Source organism: Peromyscus leucopus, chromosome X, assembly GCF_004664715.2.
Source record: "Peromyscus leucopus breed LL Stock chromosome X, UCI_PerLeu_2.1, whole genome shotgun sequence".
Taxonomy (NCBI): Eukaryota; Metazoa; Chordata; class Mammalia; order Rodentia; family Cricetidae; genus Peromyscus; species Peromyscus leucopus.
In genome coordinates, this window is record NC_051083.1 from 90896542 (window position 1) to 90914948 (window position 18407).

The 18407-nt window shown below is 40.1% G+C and overlaps 1 protein-coding gene across 1 annotated transcript in view; it reads left to right on the top strand.

Annotated features, from left to right (window-relative positions):
• The first annotated feature begins 5769 nt into the window (after positions 1-5769).
• The window catches only part of Il1rapl2 (interleukin 1 receptor accessory protein like 2), a 1202523-nt gene continuing 1189885 nt past the window's right edge, over positions 5770-18407 (top strand). Inside the window, exon 1 of the mRNA XM_028894663.2 lies at positions 5770-6785. The gene's annotated coding sequence lies outside the window, so the exon portion shown is untranslated. The remainder of the gene's footprint in view (positions 6786-18407) is intronic.

Consider the following 18407-nt stretch of genomic DNA (forward strand, 5'->3'; position numbering starts at 1 on the left):
AGTATTTATGTCCAACACTCCAGTCCCTTTTACCAAAACAAATACTCAGTTTTTCTTTTTTGTTTTCCTGTTCTTCCTTCCTTCCTTCCTTGTTTACTTCCATCCTTCCTTTCTTCCTCCTCCTTCTGCTGATGTTCAGTGTGCTTTCCTTTTAACCAGCCTTGGACTCAGTCCATAGAATTATGCTACGCACATTTGGGATCGGTCTTCTAACCTCAGTTAACCCAATCTAAAACCCATTTGTAGACATCCCTAGAGGGTTGGGTCTTAGGTGATTCTAGATCCTGTCAGGTTGACAATCCTATATTTCACAGGGGTACATGAGTGTTTAGACCACAGCACTTGTTAACTGATTAGCAGTCCCTGTACTTTGGAGCATCAATGTACTCATTGTATCTCTCCGACTACATCTTCCCTCCACATTCTTTGTCTTTGAGAGTTCAAATATTTTCTTAAAATTTTCTTTTCTCATACAAGATTGAATTCCAGGAATTTCATTTTTATTTTTAAATTACTATTTTTTCTTGAGCAGGAATTTTATTTCTATTTTTAAATTACCATTTATTCTTGAGCATGTATGTTTTCTCGAACATAATGTCATTTGACTGTCTACACCTTCATCACCCTATTTTCCCTTCCACTGAACCTTCTACCACTTTTTCTCAGTACTGGGGATTGGACACAGGACTGGGGATTGGACATAGGGTCTTACATATGCTAGCTAAGTGTTCACCGCTGAGCTACATCTTCAGGTCTCCAGTTTTACTTTCATTTTCAGACTGAGTCTTTCTAAATGGTCCAGGCTATCCCATTAAAGAAAAAAAACTTTTTAGAATTTCGTACATGTATGGAATGAAATAGGACTTTATCTCTTCTTACTTTGTAGTTCAGGCAGATCTTTCTGCCTCACTAGTAGCTGAGATTGCAGGACTGCATTACAGGAATTACTTGTTCCCATTTTTTAATGTGTTAATTTATCACTTGAGCTTATTTAAACATAAAAATGTATTTAAAATTAATGTACATTACTTTAGAAGGGGTAATGCATTCCATGAGTTCAAGTAGTAAAAGGACAGGAACAATATAAAATGTTTTCAGATATATCTCTCTCCTGTCTTTGTTCAATGCTGAAATCTTCTCAAAGGTAAAAATACAGTTAGTTTCAGGTGTATTCTTTAAGCACATACAGCTATACATTATTGTCATTCTGCTCACTCTTTTAAAACCAAATAGAAGCATCGTATAAATGTCGTTCTGCAACTTGTACTGTCTATCACTTTATTTTTCAAATACTTCCATATAAGTACATAGTTGCCCCCTTCCATTTAAAAGCTTCATAGCATTCCATCATATGGATGTCCCAACTTTTATGTAATGAAAAGCTTAGTGATAAATGGTTATGTGGTTTCAAAGGAAATATTGGTTAAGTAGAAAAATTACGTATATAATTAATGCTCCTAAATGCAAAGACAGTTGCATTAGTTACTGCTGTACCATCCATTCTACCTGAAGCAAGAGCTACCCAGTTGGATGGCAGAAATACAAGATTATGTCTTCTCATATTTCTTTGGTTAAACCAACTCTTATGGTAGACCCCAAGGAGTAGGAGGCACTCAAAATCACAAAATAAAAGGTGAACTTATATAATGAGCATATGAAAAATAATCCAGTGTACCAAAATATTCAATGGAACATAAATTTGCCTCTCATTGCACGTTACCTATTACCTTCTCTTCCAAAAAACAGTCACAAGTTGTCTGTTCTTTTGTGTTCACCGGCAAATATCTTTGGGAATCAAACTGGGCCTGGCTTACATAGCAAGTTTCTTTACTTATTGAACCCTCTTACTGGCCCTGACTATTTTTCTGTTGTATTGATTTTTCACAAATTGGTTTGTGAGAGCACTTTATATGTTTATAGAATACTGCTGTTTGAAATGTCCTAATTCTCCTCACATGTTAATAGCTTCTATTTTCACTTTGTTTATAGTATTTCTTTTTTGTTGTTTGTTTTCAGAAAGCATTAATTTGTAGTAAAATTTATAATTTCTTTTATGGTCATGAGTTCTAAGCTTTGCTTAGAAACATATTCAGTACTTAAGGAAACCTAATATTGAGATTTGTATATAGGAGATCTTGGGTATTGTTTCAGAAATCTTTAACAAGCTCCTCACCCAGCAAGTCTGACCATCAACCAGGTTTAGGAACAAGAATGAAACAAAATCAACACTGTAAGTTACCTGGTATGTAGTAGGTACGCAGGAAACATTTGTTGGCTAGTTTCTTCTCTTAATTATTGGGAGACAATTTTTCAGTTTGTCTTGGTAGAAAAAGTACATTTTGATGTAATTTTTGAAAGTTGATCATACCAGTTCTTTTTTCTTTCTTCTTCTTTTTTTTTTTTTTTTCCGAGACAGAGTTTCTTTGTGTAACAAGCCGAACTGTCGTGAAACTTGCTTTTTGTAGACCCGAATGGCCTTTAACTCAAGGAAATTCACCTGCTTCTGCCTCTCCAGTGCTGGGATTAAAGAGGCATGTACCACCACTGCCAGGCTGGTCATACCAGTTTTGAACATTTTCAAGTTACTTGCCTCACTAGCTGAGATTTGGAGAACACTGTTGTTGCTTGGATTCTAACGGCTCGGTCAGGGCGGGGGTCGGGGAGGGGGTGAGAAGGCACTGCATTATCGACTCAGCACCAGGAGTCCGTTGTAAGCAAATAACGAATTCATTCAATAACAGGAAGGCCTTAAATACCCTCCTCCCAGAGCCCAGTCTGTGTGGTCATCCCTCATTGGCTGGGCATGATCAGGAACTCAGACAGCTCCTGTTGCTAGGCCCTCAGGCAAACTCCAGATTGGCTCTGAAGGAGTATGTTATGCACATGCCTTGGCGACTGGTCTGAGCCAATTTCCTCGATGCTATGGGCCTGTCCTACTACACATTGTAAGGTCTATTTTTTTTTTTTTAATTAGGAAGATTATGGACTTAGCCTATTGAGACACAGGGGGGGATTGGTTTATTAGTTTGGTAGTAAGAGTTGAGTTGTATTAAGCCAGGCCCACACTCTCCCTGTTTCTGTCCTGTGACTAAGGGTGTTCAAATGTGCAGTAAGGCCATCGATAGGAAGGGCATACATCGTAATTTCAAGATGGTCTTTGGTTTTGAAATAGACTGGCCCTAATTAGCCTAAACAGATGTGATGATGGCCTTGTTTTTAGGTGCTTCTCAATGAGAAGAGCTTGTTAGTAGGTCTTGGGAAATTGAACTTATTGTCCCTTTCCTCTCCTGGGCTTGGTGAGCTGAAAGATTTTCTTGAAAAAAAAATGCTTTCCCAAATGTTAATCTGTATATGAAATTAACTGGTAATCTGATTCATTAGGCCTAGACTTAGAGTCAGACAGTCCGTATTTCTAACAAGCTCACAGGTCATGTCTTAGCACTGCTGATATGTAGATAAGAGTTGTCTTTAACAAAGGACTAAAGCATAAAGTATCACCAAGCTGAATCTGTTCTCATTTTTGAGCACATTTCTTTTCTGTATTGTTTGGTCCATAACCCTGACTTCTTTTAGATCACATAGTTTAACCAGTAATCAGACTACAAGGATTGGCTAAACAAGCAGCTGTCTTTGATGGGGATCAACAACCTTCCTCTCATTCAGAGAAAATCCACTGATATGCCATGGTACTTTAAATTTCCAGTTGTGAAAAACCTTCTTAAAGTCTCTGGTGAAGGGTGATGTTACCTAAAACAGGAAGGTTAGCCAGATTTAGACATCCATGAGACTTAAATACCAGCCATGGTCAACAGAGAAAACACTGAATGACTGGCATGACTGCAATGTAAAAGATTTATTTATTTTTGAGACAAGAGTTTCATTATGTAGCCCAGGTTGACCTTAAACTCATGGCAATCCTATTATTGCCCGAGGCCCCCCAGTGTTGGGATTGCAGGCATGGTGCTTAACATGCTCAGATCTATGTTTTGTGTTAAAAGTATAGACTTCCTAGTTGATGATTTGCTGAGGGGTAACACTGGCCAGTTTCTTGAATGTGTTCCATTAACCCTGCCTACTAGCTTCTAATGTAAGTGAAGGGTCTTATAGCTTAGCCATGTCTTCACCCAGGACATCTCAGCTGATCATCTAAGCCCAGAGCTTGAGAACTGGCATTATATTGAAGGTCAGTGTGTGTATGCACACCTGTGACCTAACCAAGGTATAAGAGTCCAGGAAAAAGGGTTCTTCTACTGTGGATCATACCCTGTATGAATTGCTGGTGGTCTGCCAGCTGGATAGAAACAAGTGTCCTGAGTGCCAGTAATGGTGATGTAGGCCCAGCAGGGGTTGGCTGGAAATGTAGATGAAGGTTGCTGCTGGGCAAGTATGCAGAGAAGTTTTCAGGAGCAGTGTAACAAAGGACAAAGGAGAACCAACTGGCCATCCCTGTCTAGGGAATGTGTTTTCTGTGAAAACAAAAAATCATTAACAAATAGAAACAGAAATTGTAGGGCACTTTCTGTTTCAAAAACACCTCCTCCCAAGCATGCATATAAACAACCAAAAAACAGGGAAAGTGGTTGGTACTGCCAATTGCTGCTTACCTAGAAGGACTTTTCCTTTCACAGCAACTTCTCAGGATTTCCAAATTTAACTCCAGTTGCAGAAGGAATATGCCATGAGGTGGGGTTTTGTGAAATACGATAAGAACAATGATAGATACATAAGGGGAAAAGGAGTACGAGCGAGTGAACTTGGTGAAAGAGGGAGAATAATTTTAACCACCCACATGCTTTAATCCTAAAAGTTGAGTGCACTCTGATTAGGAAGGGTTAGGCAAAGAGGGCCAACTAGAAAGGCATGGATCTGTGCTGCGCAAAGGCACGCCAAGGGCTTATCCCCTCTGTTCCTTGTTTCTGTCTCCCGCACTAGCTGGCTTTCTGTGGCTAATGCAGAGCACTGGAGCAGCCTTGGGAGAACAGCTGGAGAAAGTGCATAGAACGATAAATTAATAGGAGCTCAGTGTAGCAGCAAATTCTAGCGCACAGCGCTCAGCTGACCCGTTAAATGAGCAATCCTGTTAAGTACGTTAATCAGCACGGTATCGAAAACCCATGGGAATGCCGGGGAAGATACTTAGGGGTAGGAACTGCACTCTGCACCGCTGCGGTCTAGATCCCGCAGGTTCTTTGGGTAGTAGTCTCTCTGGGCTATAGCGCTTGAGAGAGTGGTTTGGGGGATGCCTGACATCATGGAGAGCAGGTGTTCAGAAGCATGGCTGATGAGCCTCAGGTTTAAGGAAGAGAGTGATCGCAGTTCTGGGTCTGGCTGTGAGACCATCCCCACTTCCCAGAATGTTACTTGCCTGCCCTAAGGCCTGGAGGACTGGAGAACCCTGGGAGTTCAGGGTCTTTAACACAGGAGGGACTGTAAAAGAGTTCTCTTAGGTACTGGGAAGCTTAATTATAACTAAAATTAGGTAATCCGGTAGCCTCCGTCTTTGAAAACATTAAGTTATGTCCTGCATGGAACCAAGAAGATGCATAGCCGGCTGGACTAGCTATTGTGTTCAGTGGCTGGAACTGGGGAAACAGAAAAGCTGAAAAACTTTGCGTTTCTTACTTTCCACACCTGCACTGAGCTAAATGCTCGCTTCAACCCTTTATGGCAGCTTAGTCTGGGAAGGACACTAGACGGCGCTGCAGCGACACGCTTCCCTTCTCCCGGGAAAGGTAAGAGAAGCGCGTTTTTAAACCAGGGGATGGGGGACTTGGGTTGGTAGCTTCTCTCCCCCACTCTCCTCATTCGGTCTTCCCTCCTGGCGCTCCCAAATCCAAAGGGGGTGTGAAGGAGGAGGAGGAGCAGAGCGGCCCTTTGCCGTGACGTGCCAGAATGGTCCTTCTCTAATTCGCACCTCCCGGTTGCAGTCAGTCAGCCAGGAGGCACCAAACTGTTAGCAACGAAGCCCAGGCTCTGGGTGACTTCCACTACCCTCCCACTTCCTTACTCCAGGCATATTTCGGAGGCGCTGGCGACGGTGACAAGATGTGAGAGGAGCGCGGGGCTTACTCCCCGCACTCCGCTCCTTGAGGGCTGGGGCAAGTGGCTTCTGCGCACCGACCTGAGGACTACGGGAAGCGCTGAAGAGGCGCGGAAGGCAGGAGGGCGAGCGGGGGTTCATGCGGGCTGCCAGCACCGCAGCCGAGGGCTGAGCCGGTGGCTCCGCTGCCTTCTGGAGCTTGCGTCCCCCACGAGCGGTGGTTGCGCCACCGGCTGAGGCACCCCGCGTCCTGGCGTCCCGTGAGGCGCGCACCGTTTGGTTTGGACGAGGTGCGGCTGGAAAGAGGCTGCACCAAAGCGAAGTCGCTCCGAAGAATCTTGGAGGCGGGCACCTTCAAGAATCCAGTCTCTGAGCTGAGAGGTGGTAACTGCCATTCTAACTAAAGGGCCTAATGATCTAGGAACCCTCCTGTATCCTGTTCCCTCTCAGGTTTCCCCCAAAGTCCACGGAAGCATCACCGAACTCCAGGAAGCTTCCGAACTTCCCTGGCATCCTCGTTGGCTAAGGACTGGGAGTGGAGAGAACCTGGTGGGAGACTGTGCCCGCGGCTTGGGAGACACAGTCTTCCAAACGCCTTCTTCATCCCACTCATCTTTGGGCAGCTTTACTGACCACCCTGGAAACCTGCGCTCTTCTTTCTGGACTCCGCTCTCCATCTCACCCTAGACATGGAACTACACGCCTGAGACCTGCTGGACCTTGCTGGTGGTTTTGCAAGACTCGGGTAAGGCAGACTCGACTACTGGGACAGAGAGCTATTTCTTGTGGATAGGCGCTCTCGGACATCTGGGAGGCTAAGGCCATAGCCGCTCTAGTTGTCCTGCTCGAGTTTCCCCACTTGGAAACTCACCAGTTTATTTTTTTCTCTTTAAGCCTTCCTTGAAAGTTTAGGGCCAGGGGCTCCTCACCTGTAGGAACCTGCTTGATGAGGTAGGGGAGAGTCTGAGCTTTGTATTCCGCTCTCCCCACCTCCTGCAAGATCTTTGTGGTCTGTGGGTGAGTCACGATTTTGCAGCCCGAAAGGCAATTTCCCACTGGGTGCTTCCGACTTATTATTATTATTATTATTATTATTATTGTTATTATTATTATTGTTATTATTATCATTATCATTATTAGCCTATGGCAAGGAGAGCAACCCACGGAGGTTGGGGTTCAGGTGGTTGCTGAGTGGAACAGGAGGGGATTCCCAATATGGGCTCCTGCTTCTGGGAATTCCGGTGCAGCACAGAACTGCTGGTGACCCAGAGTCATCTCTGTCTTTCTGCCTTACAACTTAAAGGAGTGGTCCTGTACACCTTAAGATGCTCTCTCTTCATCCTGAAAAGAAATCCTCCCCGCCCCTTTGAGCAGGGGTTTTCCTGGTTGCATGAACCTTTTGTCACTGTCGCTGGAGGGTGAGGCTGGCCTATTATCAAGTTGCCCTTCAGATCCTTGTGAGGGGATCTCAGAAAGGGAGTTTAGAAAGAATAACCCTCAAGTGGCACATCTTGATTTGAACCTCTGAAGTGGAACAAACAGCTTGATCTTACTATCACACATGAACGAAGGAAGGAAGGAAGGAGGGAGGGAGAGGGAAAGAGAGAGAGACAGAGAGAGAGACAGAGAGAGAGACAGAGAGAGAGACAGAGAGAGAGACAGAGAGAGAGAGACAGAGAGAGAGAGACAGAGAGAGAGAGACAGAGAGAGACAGACAGAGAGAGACAGACAGAGAGAGACAGACAGAGAGAGACAGACAGAGAGAGACAGACAGAGAGAGACAGACAGAGAGAGACAGACAGAGAGAGACGGACAGACAGAGAGAGACGGACAGACAGAGAGAGACGGACAGAGAGAGACGGACAGAGAGAGACGGACAGAGAGAGACAGACAGAGAGAGACGGACAGACAGAGAGAGACGGACAGACAGAGAGAGACGGACAGACAGAGAGAGACGGACAGACAGAGAGAGAGAGAGTGAGGAAGAAAAGAAAGAAAGGAAAAGAAAACGCTTTGGCAGAGAGATCTGGAAAGCTGAACATCTGTTACCAGTTCTCTTCTGGTCCCTGCAGTTACCCCCAGCCCAGTGCAACCTAGGGACTTAGGAATAGACATTAGGAAACAAGTAGTTAAGACTCATCCTTCCCTGCAAAAGTTGTCATTGCTGTAAAATACAGAAAAAGTACATCTGAGCTGAAAGCTACACTGGAACTTACAAAAGGGGCGGCAGTGTTGGATGGAGGTCTGTTTAAGACTGTCCTGCTGGTGAATAGGAAGCTGCACCTGCCCATCACCAACTGAGTAATACTGCTGCTTTTCTGGCTAGGGGAAACATGTGGTGCAAACAAGACAGACCTAAAGAAGGAAGAGAGAGGGAAGGTGTTCTTGAAAATTGACAAGTTTCTTAGACATTGCACAGGTCAGGAAGAGTACCTCAGCTACACAGTCCCTGGGAAGGAGGAGATTAAGTGTCCAGGATAGGTGTGGGGGATTGGGGACCATTTAAACCACTGAAACTCCTATATCCCCACTCAATTGTGGTGGGCATAGACTATCCCCGACAATTTCAGGGTTTATAGCTTTTATGGTGATAATGTTATGCTACTGGGCTCTGTCTACAGGGTCACAGACACTTTGCTTTCTGCTTTCCTTCTTGTCATGTGGCTCTGAACACAATCTTCTTCCCCTGATGGAAATCAGGCAATTAGCCTGGGACCTAGGGAGCTGGAAATTCCCAGGTGTCTCAAAGTCGAGGCTTCAGATGGCATTGCCTACCATTACCCTATCCAATTTTTTCTGCTTCCTCCACCAACTCTGCAATCTGGCCACACTGCTGTCACACAGCTCAGTGGCTGGACCTGAAGCAGTGGTTACAGCTCTGTGCTGCTGGCTTACCTTATAAACTTTCAAATCTGTGGGCTGCCCTGGGCTAAACAGCCTGAAATTACCAGACTAAAAGATGATTTCAATAGAAAGCATTTAAATTTGGGCAAAAGGCTGCTGCTTCAAAGACTCACCCTGGCTCACCTGCTCTAGCTCCAGCTGGCAGGAAGGGAGGGCAAGTGGCAACTAGAGTTGTCTTTGTGACACCCAGCCTTGGCTGGCTGTGCTTTTGCCCCACAGACTGAGGCCAGGCACTAGAGCATTAGGATAGGAATTTAAACAACTTTGTGAGGTAGCTGCCCTCAGGTTGAACACTGGGATATTTTCAGTTTCTGAGGGGTCTTACCACTGTTGTGTAGAGAAGCTAAAGCAAATCTGGAGGTGGGGTTTGGGGGAATTGAGGTGTCTGGACACAGGCTTTTGCAGGTGTCTTGGTTTACTAAATAGTGACCTAAGCCACAGCTACTCAAATGAATGAAAGCTTCTTGTTTGCCAACAACAGGAAATAAAGGCTGTACACACGTTCATTGCTTTCAAATGTCATCTGATCTGCTGGCTACTTGGGAAACAGCCTGAGTATTCACCTGAAATACATATCCACAGGTGCAAAACCAAATGATGTTTTATTTAGCTTTAAGAAGGAATACTATGAAGGACCTGGCCATCTAAAAACAGTGAATTATAAAATGACAATTCCAGTCTTGTTTAAGACAATAAACGTTGCTTTATTTAAAATGTTGCATTGTATAATTTAGGGAAATGGCTCAGTGCAAAACATTTGCTATTTGTAAAAATATGAGGAAATCTAGGAAAGAAAAATGAGTCAAAATGTGGTTGAAATGATCATACACTTCAGTAAAAATGGAATTCTGTCTTCACATCTGTTCCTTAAAAGAAACGTGGTGTGGTGATATGAATAGATTCCATGACAATTGTAGCAGTATGAGGAATCTAAGGGGAAAATGCATTCTGTTCCTTATATCTGGGTACGTATGTAACTGTGGTAGAAAAGATCATATGAGGGTCAGTTAGAAGAATGCACACACTACCTTCTTCATTTGAGAAGTGCTGTATGCTTCTTAGTGAAAAAGGAATGTAATAAAGTAGAAATATTATTAAACACTTCACAGTTTGAGCTCTTTAGCAATAAAATGCAAAGATAAGAAAAATCTACACCCAATCTTTAAGTGTGGGCTAGCAGGACTTCTCCAGTCAAGTTTCTGTCCATCATTGTTAAAACATACATTTTATGTTTCAATGAACCTGGCTTTGGCCACCTTCTTACTTCATATTTCTCCTTAAATCTTGCATCTTCAAGATGCTGTACCTTGGCTTCTTGCCTCATTTTCATTTTTTAAAATCTGATTCATTTTATTTGAGTATCCTATAAGCATATAAAATATAAAAGTCATTTCTTGACATATATAGTAGATTCAGCCTAAGAAATCAAATAAACCAAAATCCACAGATGTTTATGGACCTTATATAAAATGACATAATATATTTGCCTATAACTTATGTATATTCTTCTATATACTTTAAATCATCTCCAGGTTACTTATATGCAATACAGTGTCAGTATATATGTATATATATATATAGTTATTAATTTTTTTTGGAATAATGGCAATAATAAAATCTATACTTGATAATTTAGAGAAGTATTTTTTTCTGAATGTTTTTATCCATGAATGATGACTGTCTGACAAATGCAGAACCCATGGATATAGAAGATAAAATGAACTCAAACAATAATTTGATGTTTTCTCTCAAGTAAATCTTTGTTTTGTCTGCTTCCTTTAACAATTTTGCTATTCTTTATTCTCAGGACTTGTGATCTTACTCATCTGTTACTCTTCCTGTATTCTTCATCCATTCCTGCTTCTGTAATCCTTTCTTTAATTAAATACTTTGATTTTTGTCACTGGGATTTGTTTTATGCTTTTCAGCATTACTGCTACCACTCAGTTCTTCTAGATTTTTTTTGACAAGGCCTTTATAAATGTTTGTACTTGCTGTCTTTTGTTCACTCTCCAAAACATGTTTTTACTAATCTTCTGAGACTCATTTGGTTCTTTCCTTCACTGAGGTTTTACCAAAATTATTTGTCTTAGAGTTTCTAATGCAATGAAGAGATACTATTACTAGAAGAGATACCATTACTATGGCAACTCTTATAAAGGAAAACATTTAATTGGGGCTGAGTTACAGTTTCATTGATGTAGTCTATTAATATCATGATAGGAAGCATGGTGGCATGCAGGCAGACATGATGCTGGAGGAGTAATTGAGTGTTCAACATCAGGATCTGAAGGTAGCAGGAAGAGAGAGAGAGAGCTCGAGCCAGCCACTGGAACTTGCTTGAGCATTTGAGACCTCAAAGTCCACCCCAGTGACTCACTTCTTCTAACCGTGCCATACCTTCTAATAGTGCCACTCTCTGTGAGCCCATGGGGGCCATTTTCTTTCAAACTACCACAAAAGTTGAAGTAATTAAATCTAATAAAATACTTATGTTTATATATACCTAGTTTATATAGTTTCCATGTGAATATTTTAAAATAAAGTCAGAATAAGGCTAGAAACTTGAACCTTAATCAATTTTAGTAACTGCACAACTTTTATAATTAAAATATTGTAACAATGTAAATGTATTGAGTAACTAATGAATGGATTATAAGCAGTACAGATTGTTATCAAGTTTGAATAATTTCTAACAAGTATAGTTGCTAGGTACATTATATATAGATGGCCTTTTAACCATAGAAATTTATCTACCATTGTACGTATGTGCTAGCATGACCAATCATTTACTGGGGGCTCAAATTTCAGATTTGAGACACTGTACTAGGTGACATTTGTTACTAAATTAGAAAAATTGTATCATCCTTCCCATATCTGGTGATCCACAGATCCACATAAAGTATTGCCTCTTTTCAATTTATAGTCAGAAATTATATGCTTTATTTTTATTAGCTTTTTGAGATTTTATTTTTATTTTATATGTATGGGTATTTTGCCTGCATGTATATCTGTGAAAAACATACATGCAGTGCTAGAGGAGTCCAGAAAGAAGGCATCAGATATTCTGAAACTGCAGCATTAGGCTATAGTGAACCACCATGTGGATGCTCGGAATTAAATCCAAGAACTCCACAAGAGCAGCCAGCATTGTTAACTACTGAGCCATCTCTCAGTTATTATGTCTTTTATAATCACTGTGGCAGTAATTTTGTCTTCCTTTGGTAAGAAGTACTGTCCTCAAGTTGGTTTCTTTGTTATTGCTTACTTGGATGTGTGTCAATATAGGAAACATCTAGATCATTGTACTTTTTAATGAATTTTTAACATTTATGCTGTACTTGGTTTATGCTCTATTAATGACTTTACTCTTTTCTGTACATTGCTTAATGCTTATAATAATCTTATGAAGTAGGTAGCATTTATAAATTTAAAACTATACATTATTGTTACCACATATCTATTATTGCTCTGGGGTCATAATATCTGGTAACAGTGATCTGATAAAATGTTATTCTCTCTTTATTAGTTACGAAGCCATGTTTGAATTCTTTGGCTGGATATCTAAGGCCTTTTAAATTCAGCCTCATTCTGCTTCATAAGCCTTATTTCTCTGTTTTCCTGAACGTATGATGGTCTAGACCAGACCACTTATCATCCCATATGACCTTTGTTATTCATCCTCTGTGCCTTCTTTATATCATTCTTGCATTATTCTTTTTCCTCTCTGATCTACTTTTTTCCTGTTGAACATGAAACATATTCTTGAGGCAGTTTAATTATCACCTCTTTCATGCAGGCCTCTGTTGTTTCTTTTGTATGCCCCCTTAGAAAAATAATTTCTCTCTTCTTGGAATTGCCCCTGTGTTTTGTTATTTTCTATTCTGTGACATCGGCCTTGTTATATGACAATTACTGTTATTTGTGTATCATTTATCTTCTCTAGTGAATTTTAAACATTGTTAGGGCTGTGCTACCTGTTTTATTTGTACAGTGCTAACCATACAGCACATACCCATTACCTATTTTTTATAGTGTGGTTGGCTTCAAGAACATAGAACCAGTTAGCTTTTAATATTTGTCTGAAAGTCTGTATCTATAAGATAGTTTTAAATTAAATGGGAAATTGCCAAGTCTATTGTCTGTCAGTAGTTCTATGAAATACTATGGTACAGCCTTTTAAAAATTGCTATGCTCTAGATGGGCTCTATCCAATAAACATGAGACCATATAAATTTAATTTGATTGTATTTAAGTAAAATAAATTTCCCGTCATCAGTCCATTAGTCACATTTCAAGTGTTCAGTTTTCATATGCAGCTAGTGATTATCTTATTGGAATGTGGAGCTGCAGCACACTGAAGTCACCATAAAGAGTTACATTGGATTTATTTCTGTCAGAACATGTATACAAAGGTGTATATTTTCACCAGCTTATGCAACTGCTCAAAGTTCACAGTGTCCTTCTCAGAAGACAAGTGAGTTTATAATATTATAGGAATCATTTTGATTCTTTTGGTAGAAAATTGGATATTTATGTCACTCCAAACACTACATATTCCAGATAAAGATACGAAGAACAAAATAACAAGGAACCCATGCTACTACATATAAATTACACTGGACAAATGATTAAAAGGCTGTGGTATTTATGTAGGAATGGGAAAATAAATGTAACATCACAGTGTCTAAAGGATAAACTCGAGTATACTCTGGATTTTAAGAAATGGTAAATGAAACATCCTAAATTTGTGCAGAAGAAAAATACAGATTTAATATTTATGGCAACAAGTTTATAAGTAGAAGAGAAATTTAATAAAGTTCATTGTTTAAAAACAATTTAATTACAGCTGAATCAAATATCTAAATGTGAAAAAAATAGAAAAATGAAAAAGGCACTAAAATATTTTATATTTTAAAACTTTTTTTTAGTACTTTACAACCTAAAGGTAAAGAAGGGGTTTCCCAATCATTTCATGAAAACTGAAGACCCAATGGAAAATACCAGCACATTTAACCTTCAAAAATGCCAAAATCTGTTATATAGACCATTGGATAGAATATGAAGATAATTTTGAGAGAATATGACTGATCTAATGATCCATTTAAATTGATCCATTTCTAGAGGTTGAGCTGATGTCTCTACAGAAATATGAAACAACATTTTGCTCTCACAGGTTCACTAAGAATTTATTCTAAGAAGATAAATGGAAATTTATTATTAAAATATGTAACCAAGTTCTATTTGTGGTAACAATTGCTTATCTCAGTATGAAATTCTTAGGTATCCAATCCATGTGGCAGTGAATATTATATAAGTTGAAAGATAAAGTAGTAAAAATTAGATGTCAAATTCAGAAGAATTTAAAGGTTAAATGAAAAAATAAAAAGAGAAAAATCTAATAGTCAAAGTAAAAGTAACTTGAGAGAATAATTTTTTCTAATAATAAAAATAAAGATAAAAATTAAGATCTCTATAGGTAATTTTACATAAACCCTGAAAATGCATGTCTGAAACATATAAGACATAAAGATAAACTGAAACAGATATCTAATATATGATAGATGTAGGTCTACAATTGCTCTCAAGTACAACTTGTACAATCTATGTTGTAAACATATTTTACATATTCTATGTAGTGCTCAAATGTTGTAATATGATGGATGTTTAAATTTTCTTGGAAGTGGAAAATTCCATTTAATATCACTCTCTAGTTCTTTTAACATACCTTTTAATGAATGGTTCTCATTCAGAGTATTGTATTGAAAGGAAAGTGGGTAGTATGCTTTTTGAAGTACAAGTGTATAACCCCAGGGCATTGAGCATAATGAGAAAGCATTCTACTGCTGAGACATATCCAGCCTGGCAGTAATTTCACTATTTTTCAGAAGGGAATATTTATTTATTTAAATTTTTAATATTTTTATCAATTTTTTAAATTCTTTATACCAACCACAGTTCCCCCTCCCTCCTCTCCTCCAATTCCCTTCCCCTATCCTTTCTACCCCTCTCCCATTCTTTCCTCAAAAAGGGGCAGGCCTCCCATGGCAAGGAGTCAACAAAACATGGCATATCAAGTTGAAGAAGGACCAAGATACCCACCCTGCATCAAGGCTGAGCTAGACATCTCACCATAGGGAATAGGTTCCAAAAAGGCAGCTTATGTACCAGGGACAAACCCTGGTCCCACTGCTAGGGGTGCCACAAACAGCCCAAGCTACACAACTGTTACCCACAGGCAGAGGGCCTATATGGGTCCCTTGCAGGCTCCCTAGCTGTCAGTCTAGAGTCCATGAGCTCCCAGGAGCTCCAATCAGCTGTCTCTGTGGCTTCCCCTGTTATAATCTTGACCCCTCCTTGCTTATATAATCTCTCCTCCCTTTCTTCAACAGGACTCCCAGAGCTTGGCCCAGTGCTTGGCTATGGATCTCTGCATCTGCTTCCATCAGTTACTGAATGAAGGTTCTATGATGATAATTAGGTTAGTCACCAAACTGATTACAGGAGAAGGCCAGTTCAGGCACCCTCTCCACTATAGCTAGGAGCACTAGCTGGATCATCCTTGTGGATTCCTGGGACTTTCCCTGGCACTAGGTTTCTTCCTAACTCCATAATGGCCCCCTCTATCAAGATGTCTGTCTCTTTAATTACTATCTCTCCATCCCTACCCCAACTTGAACATCCAGATTCCTTATGTTCCCATTCTGACAGATGTAATATGGTATCCCAGAGTCATTTTGATTTGCATTTCCCTAATGACTAATGATGTTGAGCAATTCCTTAAATGTCTTTTGGTCATTTGAGATTCTTCTGTTGAGAATTCTCTGTTTAGATCTGCAGTCCATTTTTAGTTGGATTGTTTGGTATTTTGATTTCTAGTTTCTTGAGTGCTTTGTATATTTTGGATATCGGCCTTCTGTCAGATGTGGGGTTGGTAAAGATCTTTTCCCATTCTGTAGGCTACTGTTTTGTTTTATTGACCATGTCCTTTGCCTTACAGAAGCTTTTCAGTTTCAGGAGGTCCCATTTATTGTTAGTCTCAGGGTCTGTGCTACTGGTATTATACTGAGGAAGTAGTCTCCCATGCCAATGCATTCAAGGCTGCTTCTCACTTTCTCTTCTATCAGGTTCAGTGTAATGGCAGGATCCATGTGTCTGTTTTTATGCCAATGCCAAGCTATTTCTTATTACTATAGAACTATAGTAGAGCCTGAAGTCAGGGCTGGTGATGCTTCCTGAAGTTCCTTTATTGTACAGGATTATTTTAGCTATCCTGGATTTTTTATTTTTCCATGTGAAGTTGAGTATTGTTCTTTCTAGGTCTGTGCTGGGATTTTGATGGGGATTGCATTGAATCTGTAGATTGCTTTTGATGAAATTGCCATGTAGTGAGTGGTTGTCTGTGCCATACCCTGAAGCACTGCCCCTAGTGAAGCAGCAGATAGCTGCTAGGTACCTGCCCCTTGGGTGTGGCCTGGACAGGGACCCTTAAGACTTAAGATATCCATAAGTGCACTCTCTTCTCTGCACTACCTCATGATCTGGGATGCTGATGTGGATCAGGGCAGAGCTCTCCAGAGAACAGCGCTGGACCATCTCTCACCTTTCTGGGATCTTGCTATAATCCCTATTCCTGTATTATGAGTTCCCTGTATCATGAGTTAACACTCCAATAAATTCCTATAATAATTAAGCTATTTCCATGGATTGGTAGTGATTTAATCACATTATTACTATTTTTACTACATTAATCCTACCTATCCAAGAGCATGGGACTCCTTTCCATTTTCTGATATCTTCTCCAATTTCTGTCTTCAAAGACTTAAAATTCTTGTCAGAATTTCTCACTTGTTTGATTAGAGTTACCCCAAGATATTTTATATTATTTGTGGTATTTCTCGCATTTCTTTCTCAGCCCATTTATCATTTGTATATAGGAGGGCTACTGATTCTTTTGAGTTAATCTTGTATCCTTTCATATTACTAAAGATGATTATCAGCTGTAGGAGTTCCCTGGTAGAATTTTTGGGGTCACTTATATATACTGTCATATCATCTGCAAATAAAGAAAGTTTGACTCCATTTCCAATTTCTATCCCCTTGATTTCCTTTTGTTGTCCTATTGCTCTAGCTAGAACTTTGAGTACTATATTTAACTGATATGGGGAGAGTGGAGAGCCTTGTCTTCATTCCTGACTTTGGTGGAATTACTTTGCATTTATATCTATTTAATTTGATGTTGGCTGTTGGCTTGCTGTAAATTGCCATTATTATGTTTAGGTATGTTCTTTGTATCCCTGATCTCTCAAAGACCTTTATCATGAAGGGGTATTGGATTTTGTCAAAGGCTTTTTCAGGATCAAATGAGATGATCACGTGGTTTTTTTTCTTTGTTTGTTTATATGGTGAATTACATTAAAAAGTTGTCTTATGTTGAACAACCCCTGTATTTCTGGGATGAAGCCTACTTGATCATGGTGGATGATTTTTTGATGTGTTCTTGGATTTGGTTTGCCAGTATTTTATTGAGTATTTTTGCATCAGTGTTCATGAGTGAAATTTTCTGTAATTCTTTCTTTGCTGCATCTTTGTGTGGTTTGAGTATCAGGGTGACTATAGCCCCATAAGAAATATTTGGCAATGGCCCTTCTGTTTCTGTTTTGTAGAACAATTTGTGGAGTATTGGTATTAGATCGTCTTTGAAATTCTGGTAGAATTCTGTGCTGAAATCATCAGGCCCTGGGCTTTTATTGATTGAGAGACTTTTAATGAATGCTTCTATTTCCCTAGGGGTTATAGGTCTATTTAAATTGTTTATTTGGTCTTGACTTAATTTTGGTATGTGGTACCTATTCATAAAATAGTCCATTTCTTTTGGATTTTCCAGTTTTGTGGAGTATAGGTTTTTGAAGTGTGACCTAATGATTCTCTGGATTTCCTCAGTATCTATTGTTATATCCCCCTTTTTGTTGCTGGAGGGCTTCTCTCCAGGTTCCCCAAGCCCCGCAGTCCCACAATCCACGTATAAATAATCACTCAGACACTTATATCACTTATAAACTGTATGGCTGTGGCAGGCTTCTTTCTCTCCAGGTTCCCCAAGCCCCGCAGTCCCACAATCCACGTATAAATAATCACTCAGACACTTATATCACTTATAAACTGTATGGCTGTGGCAGGCTTCTTGCTAACTGTTCTTTTATCTTAAATTAACCCATTTTTATAAATCTATAGCTTGCCACGTGGCTGGTGGCTTACCGGCGTCTCTACATGCTCTTCTCCTGGCGGTGGCTGCAGTGTCCCCCTCAGCCTTCCGCTTCCCAGAATTCTCCTCTCTCCTTGTCCCACCTACCTCCTGCCTGGTCATTGGCCATCAGTTTTTTATTTACATAGAGTGATATCCACAGCACCTTTTCATTTCTGATTTTGTTAATTTGGATATTCTTTCTCTTCCTTTTGGTTA